The following is a 15,161-nucleotide window of genomic DNA, read 5'->3' as shown; positions in this document are numbered from 1 at the left end:
TGTATGTATGTATGTATGTGAATATGAATAATACATGCCCATATATATATGTATGTATACACACACACGTGTGTGTGTGTATATATATATATATATATATATATATATATATATATATAATCCTAGCTCTGACAGCTGAAAGAGCCAAGAAGCAGACACCCCAATAGCAATGAGCATATAGCATATCTAAGTACCCATTTCCCACTAATAGGAATCCAGGCTTCTTGGAGAAATGACTGATTTCAGGGCCAGGGGTGGGTAAGTACAAAATGAGCCTGAAACATCTTATGCTAGAAAATAAGGAAATGCCCAAAATGATGGGATCATGTCACAAGGAACCAGCTTGAAGGGCCTTCCACTGGCCAATCTGGAAGTACTTGAGCACCAAAATAATTAAATACAGTAATGAACCATTGAAAACATTGTGATTCATGAGTCCATACCATAGTAAAGAGATGAATTAATTAATGAGGAGAACTGAGGGCTCTTTCTCATTATAGACTGTTGAGTGCTGACTGATAACTACAGTTATCAGAGAAGCTGCCAGATTTGGGAAGTCAGCATTTTGCATCTGTTTCAGTAATGGCTGGATCAGACGCAAATCATAAAATGCTAAATCTAGGGGGCATTTTTTTTTATGAAGAGCAGAACATTTACATATTTACATGGTTTTAAAGTGGCTTTTTATAAACTGCTTATTAATTGCAAGGGGAAAATAGTAATTATACAGTAGTGAAATCAGACAACTCCTAGACTGGTGCTAAAAATGGATATCACCAGTGAAGAACAGATGGGCATGTATGACTTCAAATGTGATACCTTGAAAAGGACGCAACATCAGTTATGTAGCATTATGGCTAAGAATGTATGAACCTGAATCTGGCCATGAGGAAGCATCAGACAAACCCCAAATGAGGGACAGCTTTATTTTTTTTAAAGGTGTGTGTGTGTTGGGGGTGTGGGTGTGGGTTATATTCTTCGGAACTGTCAATGACATAAAGAAACAAAAGAATGAAAAGGAAGGGAAGGAGGGAGAGAGGGAGGGAGGAAGGAAGGGAGGGAGGGAGGGAGGGAGGAGGGGAGGGACATAAGAAAGAGATGGACAGGGGAGAGAGAAAGACAGACAGGAAGAAAGAAAGAGAGAAAGGATGAGGGAGGGAGGAAGGAGAGAGGGAGGGAAGGTCGCAGATTAAAAGAGGGTAAAGAGACATGAAAACTAAAAAAAAAGCTGATCCTACACTGGATCCTGCACTGGAATGGGGAAAATGCTATAAAGGATATTATTGGGTCAATTAACAAAATTGGAATACAGATGGTAGATTAGATAAAAGTATTGTTTCAATGTTAAATTTCTTAAATTTGATAGCTGTACTATGGTTGTATAAGATAGCCTTATACTTAGGAAATACTAACGTTTGTAGGGGTAAAGAACCATGATGAGTGCAATGTAACTCACCCTCAGATGGTTAGAAAAAATTGTGTGTATATATATTTATATACATATGTGTATATAAATATGTATATGTATGTGTACATATGTATATAAGTGAGAGATTGAGAACATGCAAAATCTTGGTAACAACAACCTTGAAATATCAGTGGTTTACAAGAATACTTTATTTCTCACTCATGGACATGGCAAAAGGGTGAATCTGTGAGTTGGGTAAATTTGGGCCAAGGATATAAAGATGTTCTTTGTACTATTCCTATTCTTGTATCCCTTATGTACATTTGAAATTATTTCCAAATTAAAAGTGTTTAAAAGTCCTCTATTTTTGTCCAGTTTTTAGACCCCCATTTTATTAAGTTTTTTTGTACTTTGATTGATATGCCTTTTTAGTTCTGTATCTTCAATACTTGCATCAGTTTATATGGCCAGGCCGATTTACATTTTAGTGTTTCTTTGAATGCTCAAAGTGGACATTTATAAATCTTCTTTGTTAATTTTTACATGTAGAATAAATTAAGGGGTAGGGTTTTTTCTACATTTACTTAAAATTTTGTTTTCTCCTAAATGCTTGGATCTTAAAAGCTTTAGAATATCAAGCATACTTAGTAAAGTAAGGTAATATGATAGTATAAATGTATATAGCACGAAGTAAGCACTCAACAAATGTTAACTATTATGGTCATTATTATTAATAATAGAAGAAGTAATATTAGGTGTGGAGAAAGAGGTGGAAATGATTTGTTTTAACGATTTGATTTAGAGGAAGAAAACCTAATTCTGTCTGACGGAATAAGGAGACTTTTATTAAAGAGAAGGTGGACCAGACATGGAAAGGGGATAGCATTCCAGGCAGAGGGTGCAGCATGAAAATTGTGGTATGAAAGGGAAAGTCTTATCTTGAGAGTCAAAATGGGCCCTCTTTTGTATGCTAATTTTACTATTACTTGTTAATATGTTTGTATCTAAAAATGTGATGATAATGTCTGTCTTATAATTTGTTCCTAGTTCTTTAGCATTTAAGAGCCTAAAACGATCAGTAATATAGTAAGTTCCTAAAAAATAATAGTTTTGATTTGTATTCTTTTATCTTATCATTATTAAAGGCCTAGGAACATAAGGGAAACATGGAAAGATGAAAGCATTAGGAAATAACATTTGGGGGCTGTGGGGAGGTGTTGTGTTGGGGCCAAAGCATATAGGCACTTGAATACCAATCTAAGATTTGAGACAGTGGATTGCCAGTGAAGATACTTGACAAGAGGAGAAGAAAGATCAACTTGTTCCACCTATAATCTGACCCCTGTCTTTCCTTCACACTCTACATCTAACTTGTTGGCCCTACTTTTTAAAAATTGGAGAATTCTGCCACTTTTTATCACTTCCATCACTGGTCTAAGCTATCATCATCTTCTGCCTGTGTTGTAATTATAGCTTCCTACCAGATCACCCAGCTTTTACCCTTGCCCCACCCCCATACAGTCTGATCTGAACACAGCAGCCAGAAGTAGCCTTTTAAAACGTGTTAGAGCTCTCCAGAACTTTCCATCTCACTCAAAATAAAAGCCAGTCCTATCCCCCATCCCTACACCCCTCTAACCTCAATGACCTCGTTTCTTACCACTCTTCCCCCCACTCCCCTACTAGTTCTCCAGCCCCTCTGACGTCCCTGCACCATCACCCCACTAATGCTCCAGCTCTCACTGTCTGTGGATAAGTTTTTTGGTATTCCTGATTGCTTTCTTATATATTTTATACTTGTTATGTTTTTGTCCTTCACCTACTTTTTTAAATACAAAAATAATTTAACTATATTCTAATAAAAATAAGTATTTCAATTTAATTACCAATCATGATTTACACAAGTATTACTGTAACTCATGCTGTCTGTATAAAATATTCAGATAAGCACACTGTTGTGTAAAAAGTTTTTGAAATTAATTCATTCATTAACAGTAACCAGATCAGTTATGTGTTTATGTATACAACTCAAATGACTCACATGCCTGACACAAACACTACAGTTCAACACTAATATCCTAAATGATGCAGTGATAAAAGTGAAATACAATTCTACCAAAACAAAAAACTTTTAGATTTAAATGCAAACTGAAGAAAATTAAATTAAAAATTCAGTTCTTCAGCCTACTTAGCTATATTTCAAGTGCTCAATAGCCACGTGTAGCTAGTGGCTACCATATTAGACAGGGCAGGTCTAGAACTCTGCATCCTTGCTACTCAAAGAGCGGTTGAGGACCAGCAGTGTCAGCAACACCTGGAACTTAGAAATGCAGGGTCTCGGGTCTTAACCCCAAGACCTACTGAAATAGAATCTGCATTTAACAAGTCCTTGGGTGATATGAATGCACCTTAAAATTTGAGAAGTCCAGATAACAGGCAATGCAGGATTTAACTGGGTAGTGGCAATGGAATTATACCAAGTATACCAGGGCGGTCAGTGTGAAAGATGCCATGAGGGTAAAGTCAACCAGACTTAACAGGGATAGCATGTTCAGTAATAATCAGAAAAAGCGGTCGAGGCTTTGTAATTTGGTGATTGAGAGTCTATAATAATGCAATTAACAAAGCAAGAGAAATGAGATTGAGAGTAAAGATGTTTTAATTCATAGTATAGATTAATGCATATTTTCCAGTTTTAGCAAAAATAATTTTTAAAATATATATGTGTATACAAACATGTGCATACATACTAGCACAACTACTCATTTCAGAAACACACACTTGCAATAAAAATATGCCACCCAAAATGAACCCAAAACTGTCCATTTTTTTAGTATATGGACCTTGCATACCATTCATCTTCTCTTATTCATGTAGAATGTTATTATTCGGTTTAAGGGGATTTCAGACTTATTGTTAATGAAAGAGTTTCTATGCTTTAGTGAAAATACTTCTCCATTTTTCCAAGGATTAATTTCTTTTTTCGTAATTAGCAAGTCTTTAAAAATTACAAATACATGTAGTGAGGTGGATGGACCTAGAGTCTGTCATACAGAGTGAAGCCAGAAAGAGAAAAACAAATGCTGTATGCTAGCACATATATATGGAATCTAAAAAAACGGTACTGGTGAACCTAGTGGCAGGGCAGGAATAAAGACACAGATGTAGAGAATGGACTTGAGGGCATGAGGGTAGGGAGGAAGCTGGGACGAAGTGAGAGAGCAGCACTGACATATATACACTACCAAGTGTAAAATGTATGGCTAGTAGGAAGCTGCTGCATAGCACAGGGAGATCAACTCGATGCTTTGTGACGACCTAGAGAGGTGGGATAGGGAGGGTAGGAGGGAGGTTCAAGAGGGAGGGGATATGGGGATATATGTATACACATAACTGATTCACTTTTTTGTATAGAAGAAACTAACATAACGTTGTAAAGCCATTATACTCCAATAAAGATGTAAAAAAAAATAAAAATTACAAAGTAATTGTGATTAACTCTTCTCTTAAAAACTTTTAAAAACCAGTCATTTGAGTCATATGAAATTTGGCAAAATTTCTTTCCCCTTTTTTAGTATCCTTTTGAAGATCTTGATATGAAATCAGTACAGTACTAATAATTATGCCATATAAATCCTTTAAATACATAGGTAACCTAATTATTAAAACATCATTAGATTGACTTTCAATTTATTTTACAGTGCTGTTTCCAGTTGCTTCCAAAGGAGAAGAGAGCACAATTTGATATCCTTTGTTCATTTAAAACTTTTAATTTAATTATTGTGAGACCTGATCCTAAAAGCAGAATAATCTCTCCTTTCGAAGGTACAATACCTATTTTAAATTATGGAAATTAATTTACCTTTATTTAGTGTAATGACCCAAAAAGAAAGCAATGAAGAACTAAAGAGAGGGAGACAGGAAGAATGGGGAAAAGGAAGGGAGAGCAAGGGAAGGAAGAAATTAAAAGAATGAAAGAACAAGCTGTGAAGGGATCCTTTTCCACTAGAAGGATCAGGTACATTTGTATTTTTTTCAACCAGGGATGGCCTGGTTGTGACCATAATACTTTACTCACTGTTTTGTAAAGAATTGGTGGTACTATTCTCTAAAATCTAAGTATTTTTGATGAGTTTTCATGCCTTACAGAATAATCCAAACTAACTGTTTAAAATCATGAGCACAGTTTCCCATGAAATTATATATACTGCTTGTTATTTTTTCTTCAAGTTCTAACAACTTTTAACAGGCATGGGCCATTTTTCTAGCAACTTCCTTTGATAACAGCTTTCTAAAGCCTACTCTCATACAAGTTGTTTTTAAAGTTTCTTTCAGCACAGTGTTATGACCTAAGGCAGCAATGAATTGGTGAACAGTCCAAACCCAAAATATTTAGCTTGTCTAAACCAGTCTCTGCCCTAAAGAAACACGGGAAATTTCTCCAAGTTCAGATAAGCCCAGTTGTAGTTGGCCTCACCTGTGTAAAGGTTGGGTTGAACGCCTTAGGAGGGCATGAAGTCCCGAGGCTGAAACGAGGTCAGATCAGCACAGGATTCTCTGTGGACAGTTGAGCATGAACTTAGATACAGCTGGAACAGCTGGCATGTGCACTATTTTGGTTTATGGATTAAGCAACAACGGAAACTTTAAGAACAGATTAAATATATCTCTAAAAGGAAGAATAATATGTGATTACTAAAGAATATTCACATTTTCACACTTGAAGAGATTTGTTAATTTTGTGCATTTATTAAAGAAACAGTAAAGCCTCTAATTTTTAGAATTGATATGAGTTCTTACACCCCTTTTATTCTTCTTTAGTGATCTGAACTTTTTACAATAGCTCTGTATGGAACTAGTAGATATTCCAAGATGCCAATCTCATCTCTAGAGGAAAAAAAAAAGAAAAATACATGTATTTGTCAGGTTTTTTTGTGTTCTGAAAGGGGACTGTAGTAAAATATTCCTGTGTTCCCATTTCAGATGGTCACTTGTAACCTCAGAATGTCAACCTGTATTTTCTATTAAAAACTCTCTTTTAGCAAGGATCCCTCCTGCTACTCTGTTATAGTCTCAGCCACCTCCTTCCATGCCCCATCTCTTAACATCTAGCAACCACTAATCTGTTCTCTGTATCTATAATTTTGTCTTTCCAAGCATGTTATATAAGTGTTATCATACAATATGTCACTTTTGGGGATTGGCTTTTTTCATTCAACATCCTTCCCCTGGAATCCATCCAGGTTGTTTTGTGTATTTATGTTGTTCCTTTTTATTGCTGAGTGCTTATAAAACTGGTGAAACCTGATTAAGGTTGGTGGATCATATCAATGAAATTTCCTGGTTGTGATATTCTACTATACTAACGAAAGATATAACCATTGGAGGAGACTGAGTGAAGAGTACAGGAAACCTCTCTGTATTATTTCTTACAACCATGTGTAGTCTACAATGATCTTAAAATGATTTTTAAAAAGCAAATAAAACAAACAAAACACCCTCTTTGAGAAAAAAGATTATAAAGCTCCTACAATGATAGCAATCTGAGTGGAGAAACTTGTTAAACAAACTTGGTTGGATTTATTTTTCAACTTTAATTCCCTTTATGAGAATCAAAGAAATGACCCGTGTATTCTCCAATGTTAAATTTTGCCCAAGTAACTGCCTTAGTTAAAGACAGCTTGCTTGGAAAAGGAACACGAAGACAGCCCAGTTGTCATTCCTATTTGCAGACAGCAGCCATTATCTAGTGATTCACTGGAGGTGAATGTAGCATTCTAAACTACCTTTGGCAAACAAAGATGTCTATTTCAGATACCCATTTCCAAATAGTTGTTTCTTTTTAATGTAGAAAAGTTCTTACTATTTTAAGAATTCTGAGAGAAATTTTATTACCCTATTGATACTATAGAACTGTTTTAATTGTGTTAGATTAACTAGACTCACAGAATTTTCAGTGTTAGAGAAGTTTGGGAGGAAAGTGATCTTATTCTTCATAGAAACCTTTCAGTTCAATTTGATTACAGTATATTCTATATCAGTCGTCTTAGTTAGAACTGATGTTAGGGTTCTGGTTTCCATACTGTGAGCCACTTATTTTCTGGCTGTTCAGGGACCACATTCAGCATTCTTTCATCAGTTGTTTCACACATGCCTGCGGTAACTTATAAGGGCAACTTGGCAAGGGAGATGTTTCAGCTTCTTTTATTTAATGCTTGTTTTGTGTGAATGCACTGTGAAAGCTAGATATACTTTTTACAAGGAGCTCTCAATCTAGTAAGAAAAACGAAAAATAGAGGAAAACCATCACTTCCTAGAAAGCACTTCAGAATAGGTGCCCTATCGGTGGTGAGTTGTCAGAGACGTGATTGTATACCAAAGTAGGCATTACTCCCTATAATTTTCCTTATTTAACCCAAAACAAGCAAATATAAATCTGTAAAATTCCATAAGTCAGTTGCTAAGAGAGCACCTTTCCAGGGTATATTTTAAACATCTATGCAGATGCCAAACATTTTATGTTTCTTAATGTAAGAGCAATATATATTAACTTGGCTGACAAACTAGTAAATTTTACCCAAGGAGGAAGTAGTGATAAGGCAGTTGATACTATAAAACTCCTGTCTTGGCAGTTTAACCTGTGAGAAACACTTTCAGTACTCTTACTTTGCTGTGTGACTCATGACGTTGTGTTAAATGATTTATTCACAAACTACTTTAGAACTAAAAACAAGACTTCTCTAGTCCTACCTAACCTTACATAAATAAATCACCCTATTTGAAAATATTGTACGTACTTTGATTCATTGTCATCCGCATTAGATAGCAAAGATTGTCTATGACCATGGGTTTCAAATAAAATTGTGACTTCCATCACAATTCTTCATATTCAAGGCAGCTGATTTCCTGATATGATTGCTCATGACATTCTGCCACTCCTGACCATATATGCCCCTTATGTCATTTGTATCCCCTTCCCACTCTTGCTTTTTCTTCTTCACTTCTATTCTTAATCAATAACTGTTTTCCCACTTTCCCCACATAATTTTATAAGATCTCTTTACATTGTAGTTATTGACCCTATATCTACCAAATCTGTTGCAAATATTTTCCCCTATATACAAATTGTCTTTCTAATTTTTTAAAAGTTTTTAAACACAGGTGTTTTTGTATTGTCAAATCTATCTTTTTCTTTGTGATTTCTCCCCCCCTTTTTTTTAACTTTAAAAAATTTCATTTCTAGCAATTTCAGATACATATTTACCTGGTTTTCCTCCCATCTCTGTTTTTGTTTAGCCCACCTAAGAAATTACTCTGTTTGGTATATGGTATGAGATGAGTGTCTACACTTTACACTTTTTTTCCAAATAGTTTGTTGTCACAACCACTCATTGTTATGTGGTATCTCCATTACCATAAATTAAATTCTCATATAATCTAGGGGTCTGTTTGGGCTATCTAATCTTTCCAGTTGCTTTGTTAATAAATATTGGGCGAATGAATGTTTTATCTAACTTTTCTTTGGCTAGCACCAACTTTTGTAGTTTATATATGCCTTAAATTCTTGGGCCATGTCCCACGTTATTTGTTTTCTTTCTTTCTTTCTTTTTTTCCTTCTTATTGTTGTTTTTCAGAATTTGCTTACCAGTTCTCACTGATTTTTTTTCTTCCAAATCAATTTAAGAATCTTATTTATTATTTAGATCTTATTATATCTAGATTCAAATTTGGAACTCTTGGTCAAGTGCCATCAAAACAAACAAAATTTGATAAAATTTTTTTTCTAACTGAATTCTCTAAAAGTTAATTTGGAAGGACTAAATTTCTGTTTTTAAACTCCAAACTTCAGATGAATTCTAAATATTTGATAGCTACAAAAGTAGCCTTTGAGCGGTACTAGGTTTCAATGAACAAGATATAAATTCTGATTATGAAAGGAATTTCTAATACTGTAAATGTTCTCTTTTGGTACATTTGTAACCAGAACTGGAGAAGTAGGAAAATAGTTTTTTCTTTTATGTCAACCATCACTAAACCGGAAAATATGTGTTCAGGGTTAAATGTATTGTCAAAACAGAGTTTTAACTAATTTGTATTTTGAACAAAGTTCACATGGTAAAATTTATTAGATAGATGTACTTGTGTGTCTGTCTTTGATTAGGGATTTCTGTTTATAAACAGAGATTGAACATTGTTTCTTTGATTTTCTTTGATGTTCAGAGGCAGAATTCAATTTTGCACCTTTTGGAGGATGAGGCAGCTGCAGGTAAAGAAGTTGACAGCTCTTGGGAGGGTTAATTAGAGATAATTATAATTTGATTGACCTGCTTTTCCTCCAGAAAGCTTAACCAAGTCTTCCTTTGCAAAGTTAGGATTTTGCTTTTTCATACAAAGTAAAGAAAATCTTTGTTTCTTGGATTGACACATATCTATCATTTTTACTTTACAAAGGAGTGTCACCACACAAATCACAGAATCAGGGATATGGGTGGGATTGGAATGGACTTTCAAGATTATATAGTCCTTGGGAGCATGTATTTATTATATAAACTTATGGTGGAAAATTGTAAATTTTAGAGAAATATAAACTAGCATGCATAATTTTTAAATCTTTAAATTTTTAAATTTATTTCATGAAAAAGCAAGAAATAAAATTGTCAAACACAAATAAAGTGTAGCTATCTGTCCTTTTTCGACCTTGGTAGTCTTCATTCCACATGGTTTAGATGTAATCTCATTTACTTGATAAATACTATAAAAGGATTTTGTTTATATATAAAGAGAGTGTAATGAAATGATTTGCTTTTCATTATGTGGTATTTTTCATAGCATGGCTTATGGTTCTTACTGTAATTATTTAAATGAAATACATTTCTCAAATATTCCCATAAAATTGAAACCTTCCTGTGAAAACTTCTTACCTAATAAAGTTCTCTAAGGCAATTATTATATATGAAAAACAAAATAGTCATTTTCACTGTTTGTCCACTCAGTTATATCTCATATTTATGCTGAATGGAGCACCTGTTAATATCAGATAGGGTTTTACTCTCAGACAGCTTGTGTTCTAGTTTGGGCAGTCAAGACCTTTTGACATTAGAAAGTTGGGGAGTAAAATACTATTTTAATGACAGTTCAACATAACCATAGGAGATATTAAGTAGTATGTGATTAATTAAAGACAACAGATATTATTAAGAATAAAAAGAGGGGAAATCATTGTAAGCTTACGTGGTTTGGAAAGATTTGAGGAGGTAAAATCTGAAGTAGATTTTGAAGGATAGATGAGAACTGGATGAAGAAAAAAGAGGAAAAGTGCATTCACCTAGTGGAAGGAATAATGTGCTCAAAAGCATCTTGGAGGTGGGAGAGTTTAGTCTGGGAAATTTGGTAAGTGAATGTACTTGGATAGGGTAGTCCTGTAAGAGAGTCAAATGTGCTAAAACTGGAAAGGTTGATTTGGAACAAATAGTGGAGAACCTTGAAGTATGGAGATTGAGGATGTATTTATCATGTACCATGTACTTACCTAAGCAACATTTTCTCTAGTTACCTTAGGTTTGTTACCTAAGCAGTATTTCAGGAAAACCGATCCTTCAGAAGTAGGCAGAATACATTATAGTGAAGAACACAGTAGGCAGAGTGATTACTTATGTGATTTTCATAGTACCTAAGTGCGAGGTGTTAAAGACATGAACAGTAACATGATGGTGAGAATGGATATTAAGGAATGGTACAAATACATCATCAATGAAGAATTCACAGGTGCTTAATAACTGGTTAGGTATGGAGGTGGAGTAGTGGGATGGATGTATGCACGGAGAAGGCATAAAGAAAGGGAAAGGAGAGAGCACATATCAGAGACGTATATAAAGTTCTGTGAATTCATTTTCTCCTCCAAGTGCATCGTGGTTAAGGGATGAGTTGTAGGTTCATTTTGTGAACATCTAGCAAATTACTTTGTGATCATCCATTGAGAGGAATATGAAACATATTTTAATAAATTTGACACATAAGTTAAGGAAACTAGATATAACTTGCTTTTAAACGCTTTCCTTCAACAGCCCTCTTCCTGCAGTAACCCTTAATCTTTTTCACAAGCTGTAATGGGACCAAGACCAAGAAGGGTTTTCCAAAGAGTGGATGTAGGAAGCTGATAAGAGAAGTATTCTTTTGGGCTTGGTAGCATAAGTTACATTACACTAAAACATATATCTCTTTGCAGTCTCCTTTTTCTCCTGTCAACCATTGACATTTTGAAAGATTTACTGATTAGCTTAAAAATTACAGAACTTCTAAGTTTAGTGATGTGGATGTACTACCTAATTACAAATGAGCAACTGCAGTTAGTGCTTTTTCCTTCTACTTTAGGGAGCCGTTAAAAACTCACAACTAGAGGAGGAAAGGTTTTACATAATTGTTGCTAACATTAAAAAAGACATGTGCACATTATATTTCCGAACAACTATTTCAGTGCCTCAAGAAAGCCTTCAATCATTTGATGTAGTCTAGCCCTCTAATCACATTGGTGATTATGAATATATTTCAAAAGCAGTAAAGATGAACAGGAAAAAAACTGTACCAAGAACTGTAGTGGTTTCTTTAACCCTATTGTGACAGTTGTTTTGATCTTATAAAGTAGGTGTTGTTATTTACCGTTGTACAAATGAACAGAGCCTTGGAGAATTACAGAGCCAGAAAATGAAAAAAATCACATATCTAAGATTCTGAGGTATATCTCATCAAACGCCCATATTTTTAATTCAATATCATGTTAATGCCTTAAGGGGGAAAAAGTGCTATATGTGGAAAAACAGATAATATATTGTCTTTTGTTTGAGCTTATGCTCCCCTTTGAGTTTATACTGCCCTTTGTTTCAACACAATCACATAGCTAACTTCAAAGTATTTGTAGCCTACAAAGATTTTCATTTGTTTGAACTATATTTTCAAAGAAGAATGTGGTCTGATCTTCCCTGAAGGTTCATTGTGAAATTGTGAGGTGGAAAATCCTGATTTTACAATAAGACAGTGTGAGTTGAAGGCATTTCCTCAGTGTCACTGAAAGAAAGTTAAGTCAGAGATCTGCCTTCATAATTCATGATTCCCTTCTAGTGCATTTGTTTGTACTGCTTAGTATTAAAAAGCATAATGCTTATGTTGATTTTTCTATTTACTATTACATCTTAGTTTCTCTTATTTCCTAACTTTCTAAAATGAATTAATCTGTACCTAATACAAAGTAAATCAGTGAACTGGCTACCGCATTTACCCTGATGGGATTTCAGGCTCATGGTAAGGTACTGGGAAAATTCTGGCTCAATTGTTACTGACATAGGAGGCTTTACAGTTATTAGAAGACAGCCCAGGAGGAAAAGAAAAAATGGATTATGTGATCCTGTATTGCTAAATACGGCACACTGCTGCTATCTTCTCTTTACTGCTTCCTCTAAGAGTAGTCATTTCAATGCACTAATCTTTTAAACAGCCGTTCGGTGGGAATTGGGCTAGAACTTTACTAAGGGGTCACATTTACCAACCTGACAATTATACATTTACTAAAGAAATAGCATGAATTTATTCAGCATCAAAACCTCTGCATCTTTTACCACCCAACTGCCTTTCACACCATATTGCCATCAGTGCACTATAATGGCTATATAAATTCCATCCAGATTCTTCTTTTAATTAACTAGTATTCTTTGAACAAAAATAAAAGTGCTGTTTTTATAGAGGAATAAAAACTGCATGAAGCGAGTGTGAAGGAGACAAATCACCAAATTAGTTATTCTTTATTGCAGCTATGGAGAATTCTCTGTCCCTCCCTTTCTCTTCAGTAGCAATATTTTTTTTCCTAGCCTGAGTGAATGGAAAATGGGCAACAGTGTAGCAGCCTCGAATGTGTTTGAGTTTATTGTAATGACCACATCCTAAAAGCTCATGCAGGGCTGGACACTGATGATATTGTCATCTACAAGTGATTTGGTTTTTTAACATTTTCTGTAGTTGGTAGCCAAGAGCTCAAACTTTGTAACTATACTGCCTGGGTTCAAATCCCAGCTCAGCCACTTACTAAGTTTGCGATTCTGAGCAAGCTCCCTAACGTTTCAGTTTCCTATCTATTAAATGAGGATAATAATAGACATACCTCTCACAGCATTAGGTGGATTATCTGAGTTGATCCATGTAAAACATCTAGAGCTCTGTCAACACATACTAAGCCATTACCTCCTGTATGCACAGTCTAATGTGAAGTTGATCCTGCGCTGACACTGGTGACCCTTGATCACCTGGGCTGAACTGACTGATGTGGTAGTTAGGTAAATGTCCTTTTATTTCCTTAGATATTTCTTTCTAAAAGTACCTTTTATTACAAGACACTTACTTTTAAAAATAAGGAAGCAAAGTTATTTGAGTCAAGGGTACAATAGGCAGTTGGTTGGCCATGTCTCCATCCTGCAGCTGCTGCCAGATCTAGCTTTCTAAACCACTGTGTTCTCATACCAAATTCTGCTCAGAAGGTTTCAAGCCTTCCCCAGATCCAAGCACCTTTGCCTATCACGCCATTTCTACCAGAGCCCAGCCCTTTCCCTCCCTCTCCCCAATCTTTTTTTATCCATTGTGCCCCTAGAGGAAGCATCTACTCCAGTCAAAGTTGATCTATTTCAAAATTAGTCATTTCTCAAATGTACCGCATTCAGATTCCTAATTTTCCCTCTTCCTTTGTTCACACTGTTCGTTTGTCTAATATGTCCTACTCTCTTCCTCCACTTATCTAAGTCATACCTTCTGTTCTAAGCTGAGCCAAAAAAGGGAAAGTGTCTTTTACCCCCTTTGTATTTTTTATCACATAACATGATTGCCTGGATGCAGTAAGTGCTAAGTAAAAGTTGTTAATGATGAAGAACTCTTCTATTAGCTCTATTTTCAAACTACATTTATTTCTTTTATTTTTATAAATTTATTTATTTATTTATGTGGTTTTGGCTGCATTGGGTCTTCATTGCTGTGCACGGGTTTTCTTTAGTTGAGGTGAGCAGGGGCTACTCTTTGTTGTGGTGCGTGGGCTTCTCATTGCGGTGGCTTCTCTTGTTGCAGAGCACAGGCTCTAGGCACGCGGGCTTCAGTAGTTGTGGCACATGGGCTCAGTAGTTGTGGCTTGCAGGCTCTAGAGCGCAGGCTTGTAGTTGTGGCGCATGGGCTTAGCTGTTCCGCGGCATGTGGGATTTTCCCGGACCAGAGCTCAAACCCAAGTCCCCCGCATTGGCAGGAGGATTCTTAACCACTGTGCCACCAGGGAAGCCCTCCGACTACATTTAGGATCTCACCACTTCACACCATCTCCACCACTGTCACCCTGTCCAAGCTAAAGTAACTGTAGCTTGCCTATCCCATTCCTCTTCTCCCTATTACACCCTTGCCTACTCCTGTGATGAGTTGTCTGCTCTCAACACAGCAGTGAAAGTAACCCACATAAAATTTAAGTCAGATCATACCACGTCTCTGCTCAGAACTCTCCAGTCACTTCCCCTCTCACCCTGAGTGAAACTAAAGTCCTCTCAGTGGCCTCCAAAGCCTCTCGAGATCTGCAACTCCATGCCAACACCATCCCTGCCCAAACCTGTGACCACTTTGCCCTCATTTCCTACTGTTCCCTTCTTCCTGTCCCCTACTACTGTCCACTTCTGCCACACTGGCTTCCTTGCTGTTCTCTGAAGATGCAAGGCACAATCCTGTCTCAGGACCTTTGCAC

The 15,161-nt window shown here is 35.8% G+C and overlaps 1 protein-coding gene across 4 annotated transcripts in view; it reads left to right on the top strand.

The window, feature by feature from the left end:
• Nucleotides 1-15,161, top strand: part of STXBP4 (syntaxin binding protein 4) — a 182,774-nt gene that overhangs the window by 92,098 nt on the left and 75,515 nt on the right. The window lies entirely within an intron of this gene.

The sequence above is a fragment of the Globicephala melas genome, chromosome 20, assembly GCF_963455315.2.
Source record: "Globicephala melas chromosome 20, mGloMel1.2, whole genome shotgun sequence".
Classification (NCBI taxonomy): domain Eukaryota; kingdom Metazoa; phylum Chordata; class Mammalia; order Artiodactyla; family Delphinidae; genus Globicephala; species Globicephala melas.
Note: the sequence above shows the minus strand (reverse complement) of the source record. Positions and strands in the feature narration are given on the sequence as shown.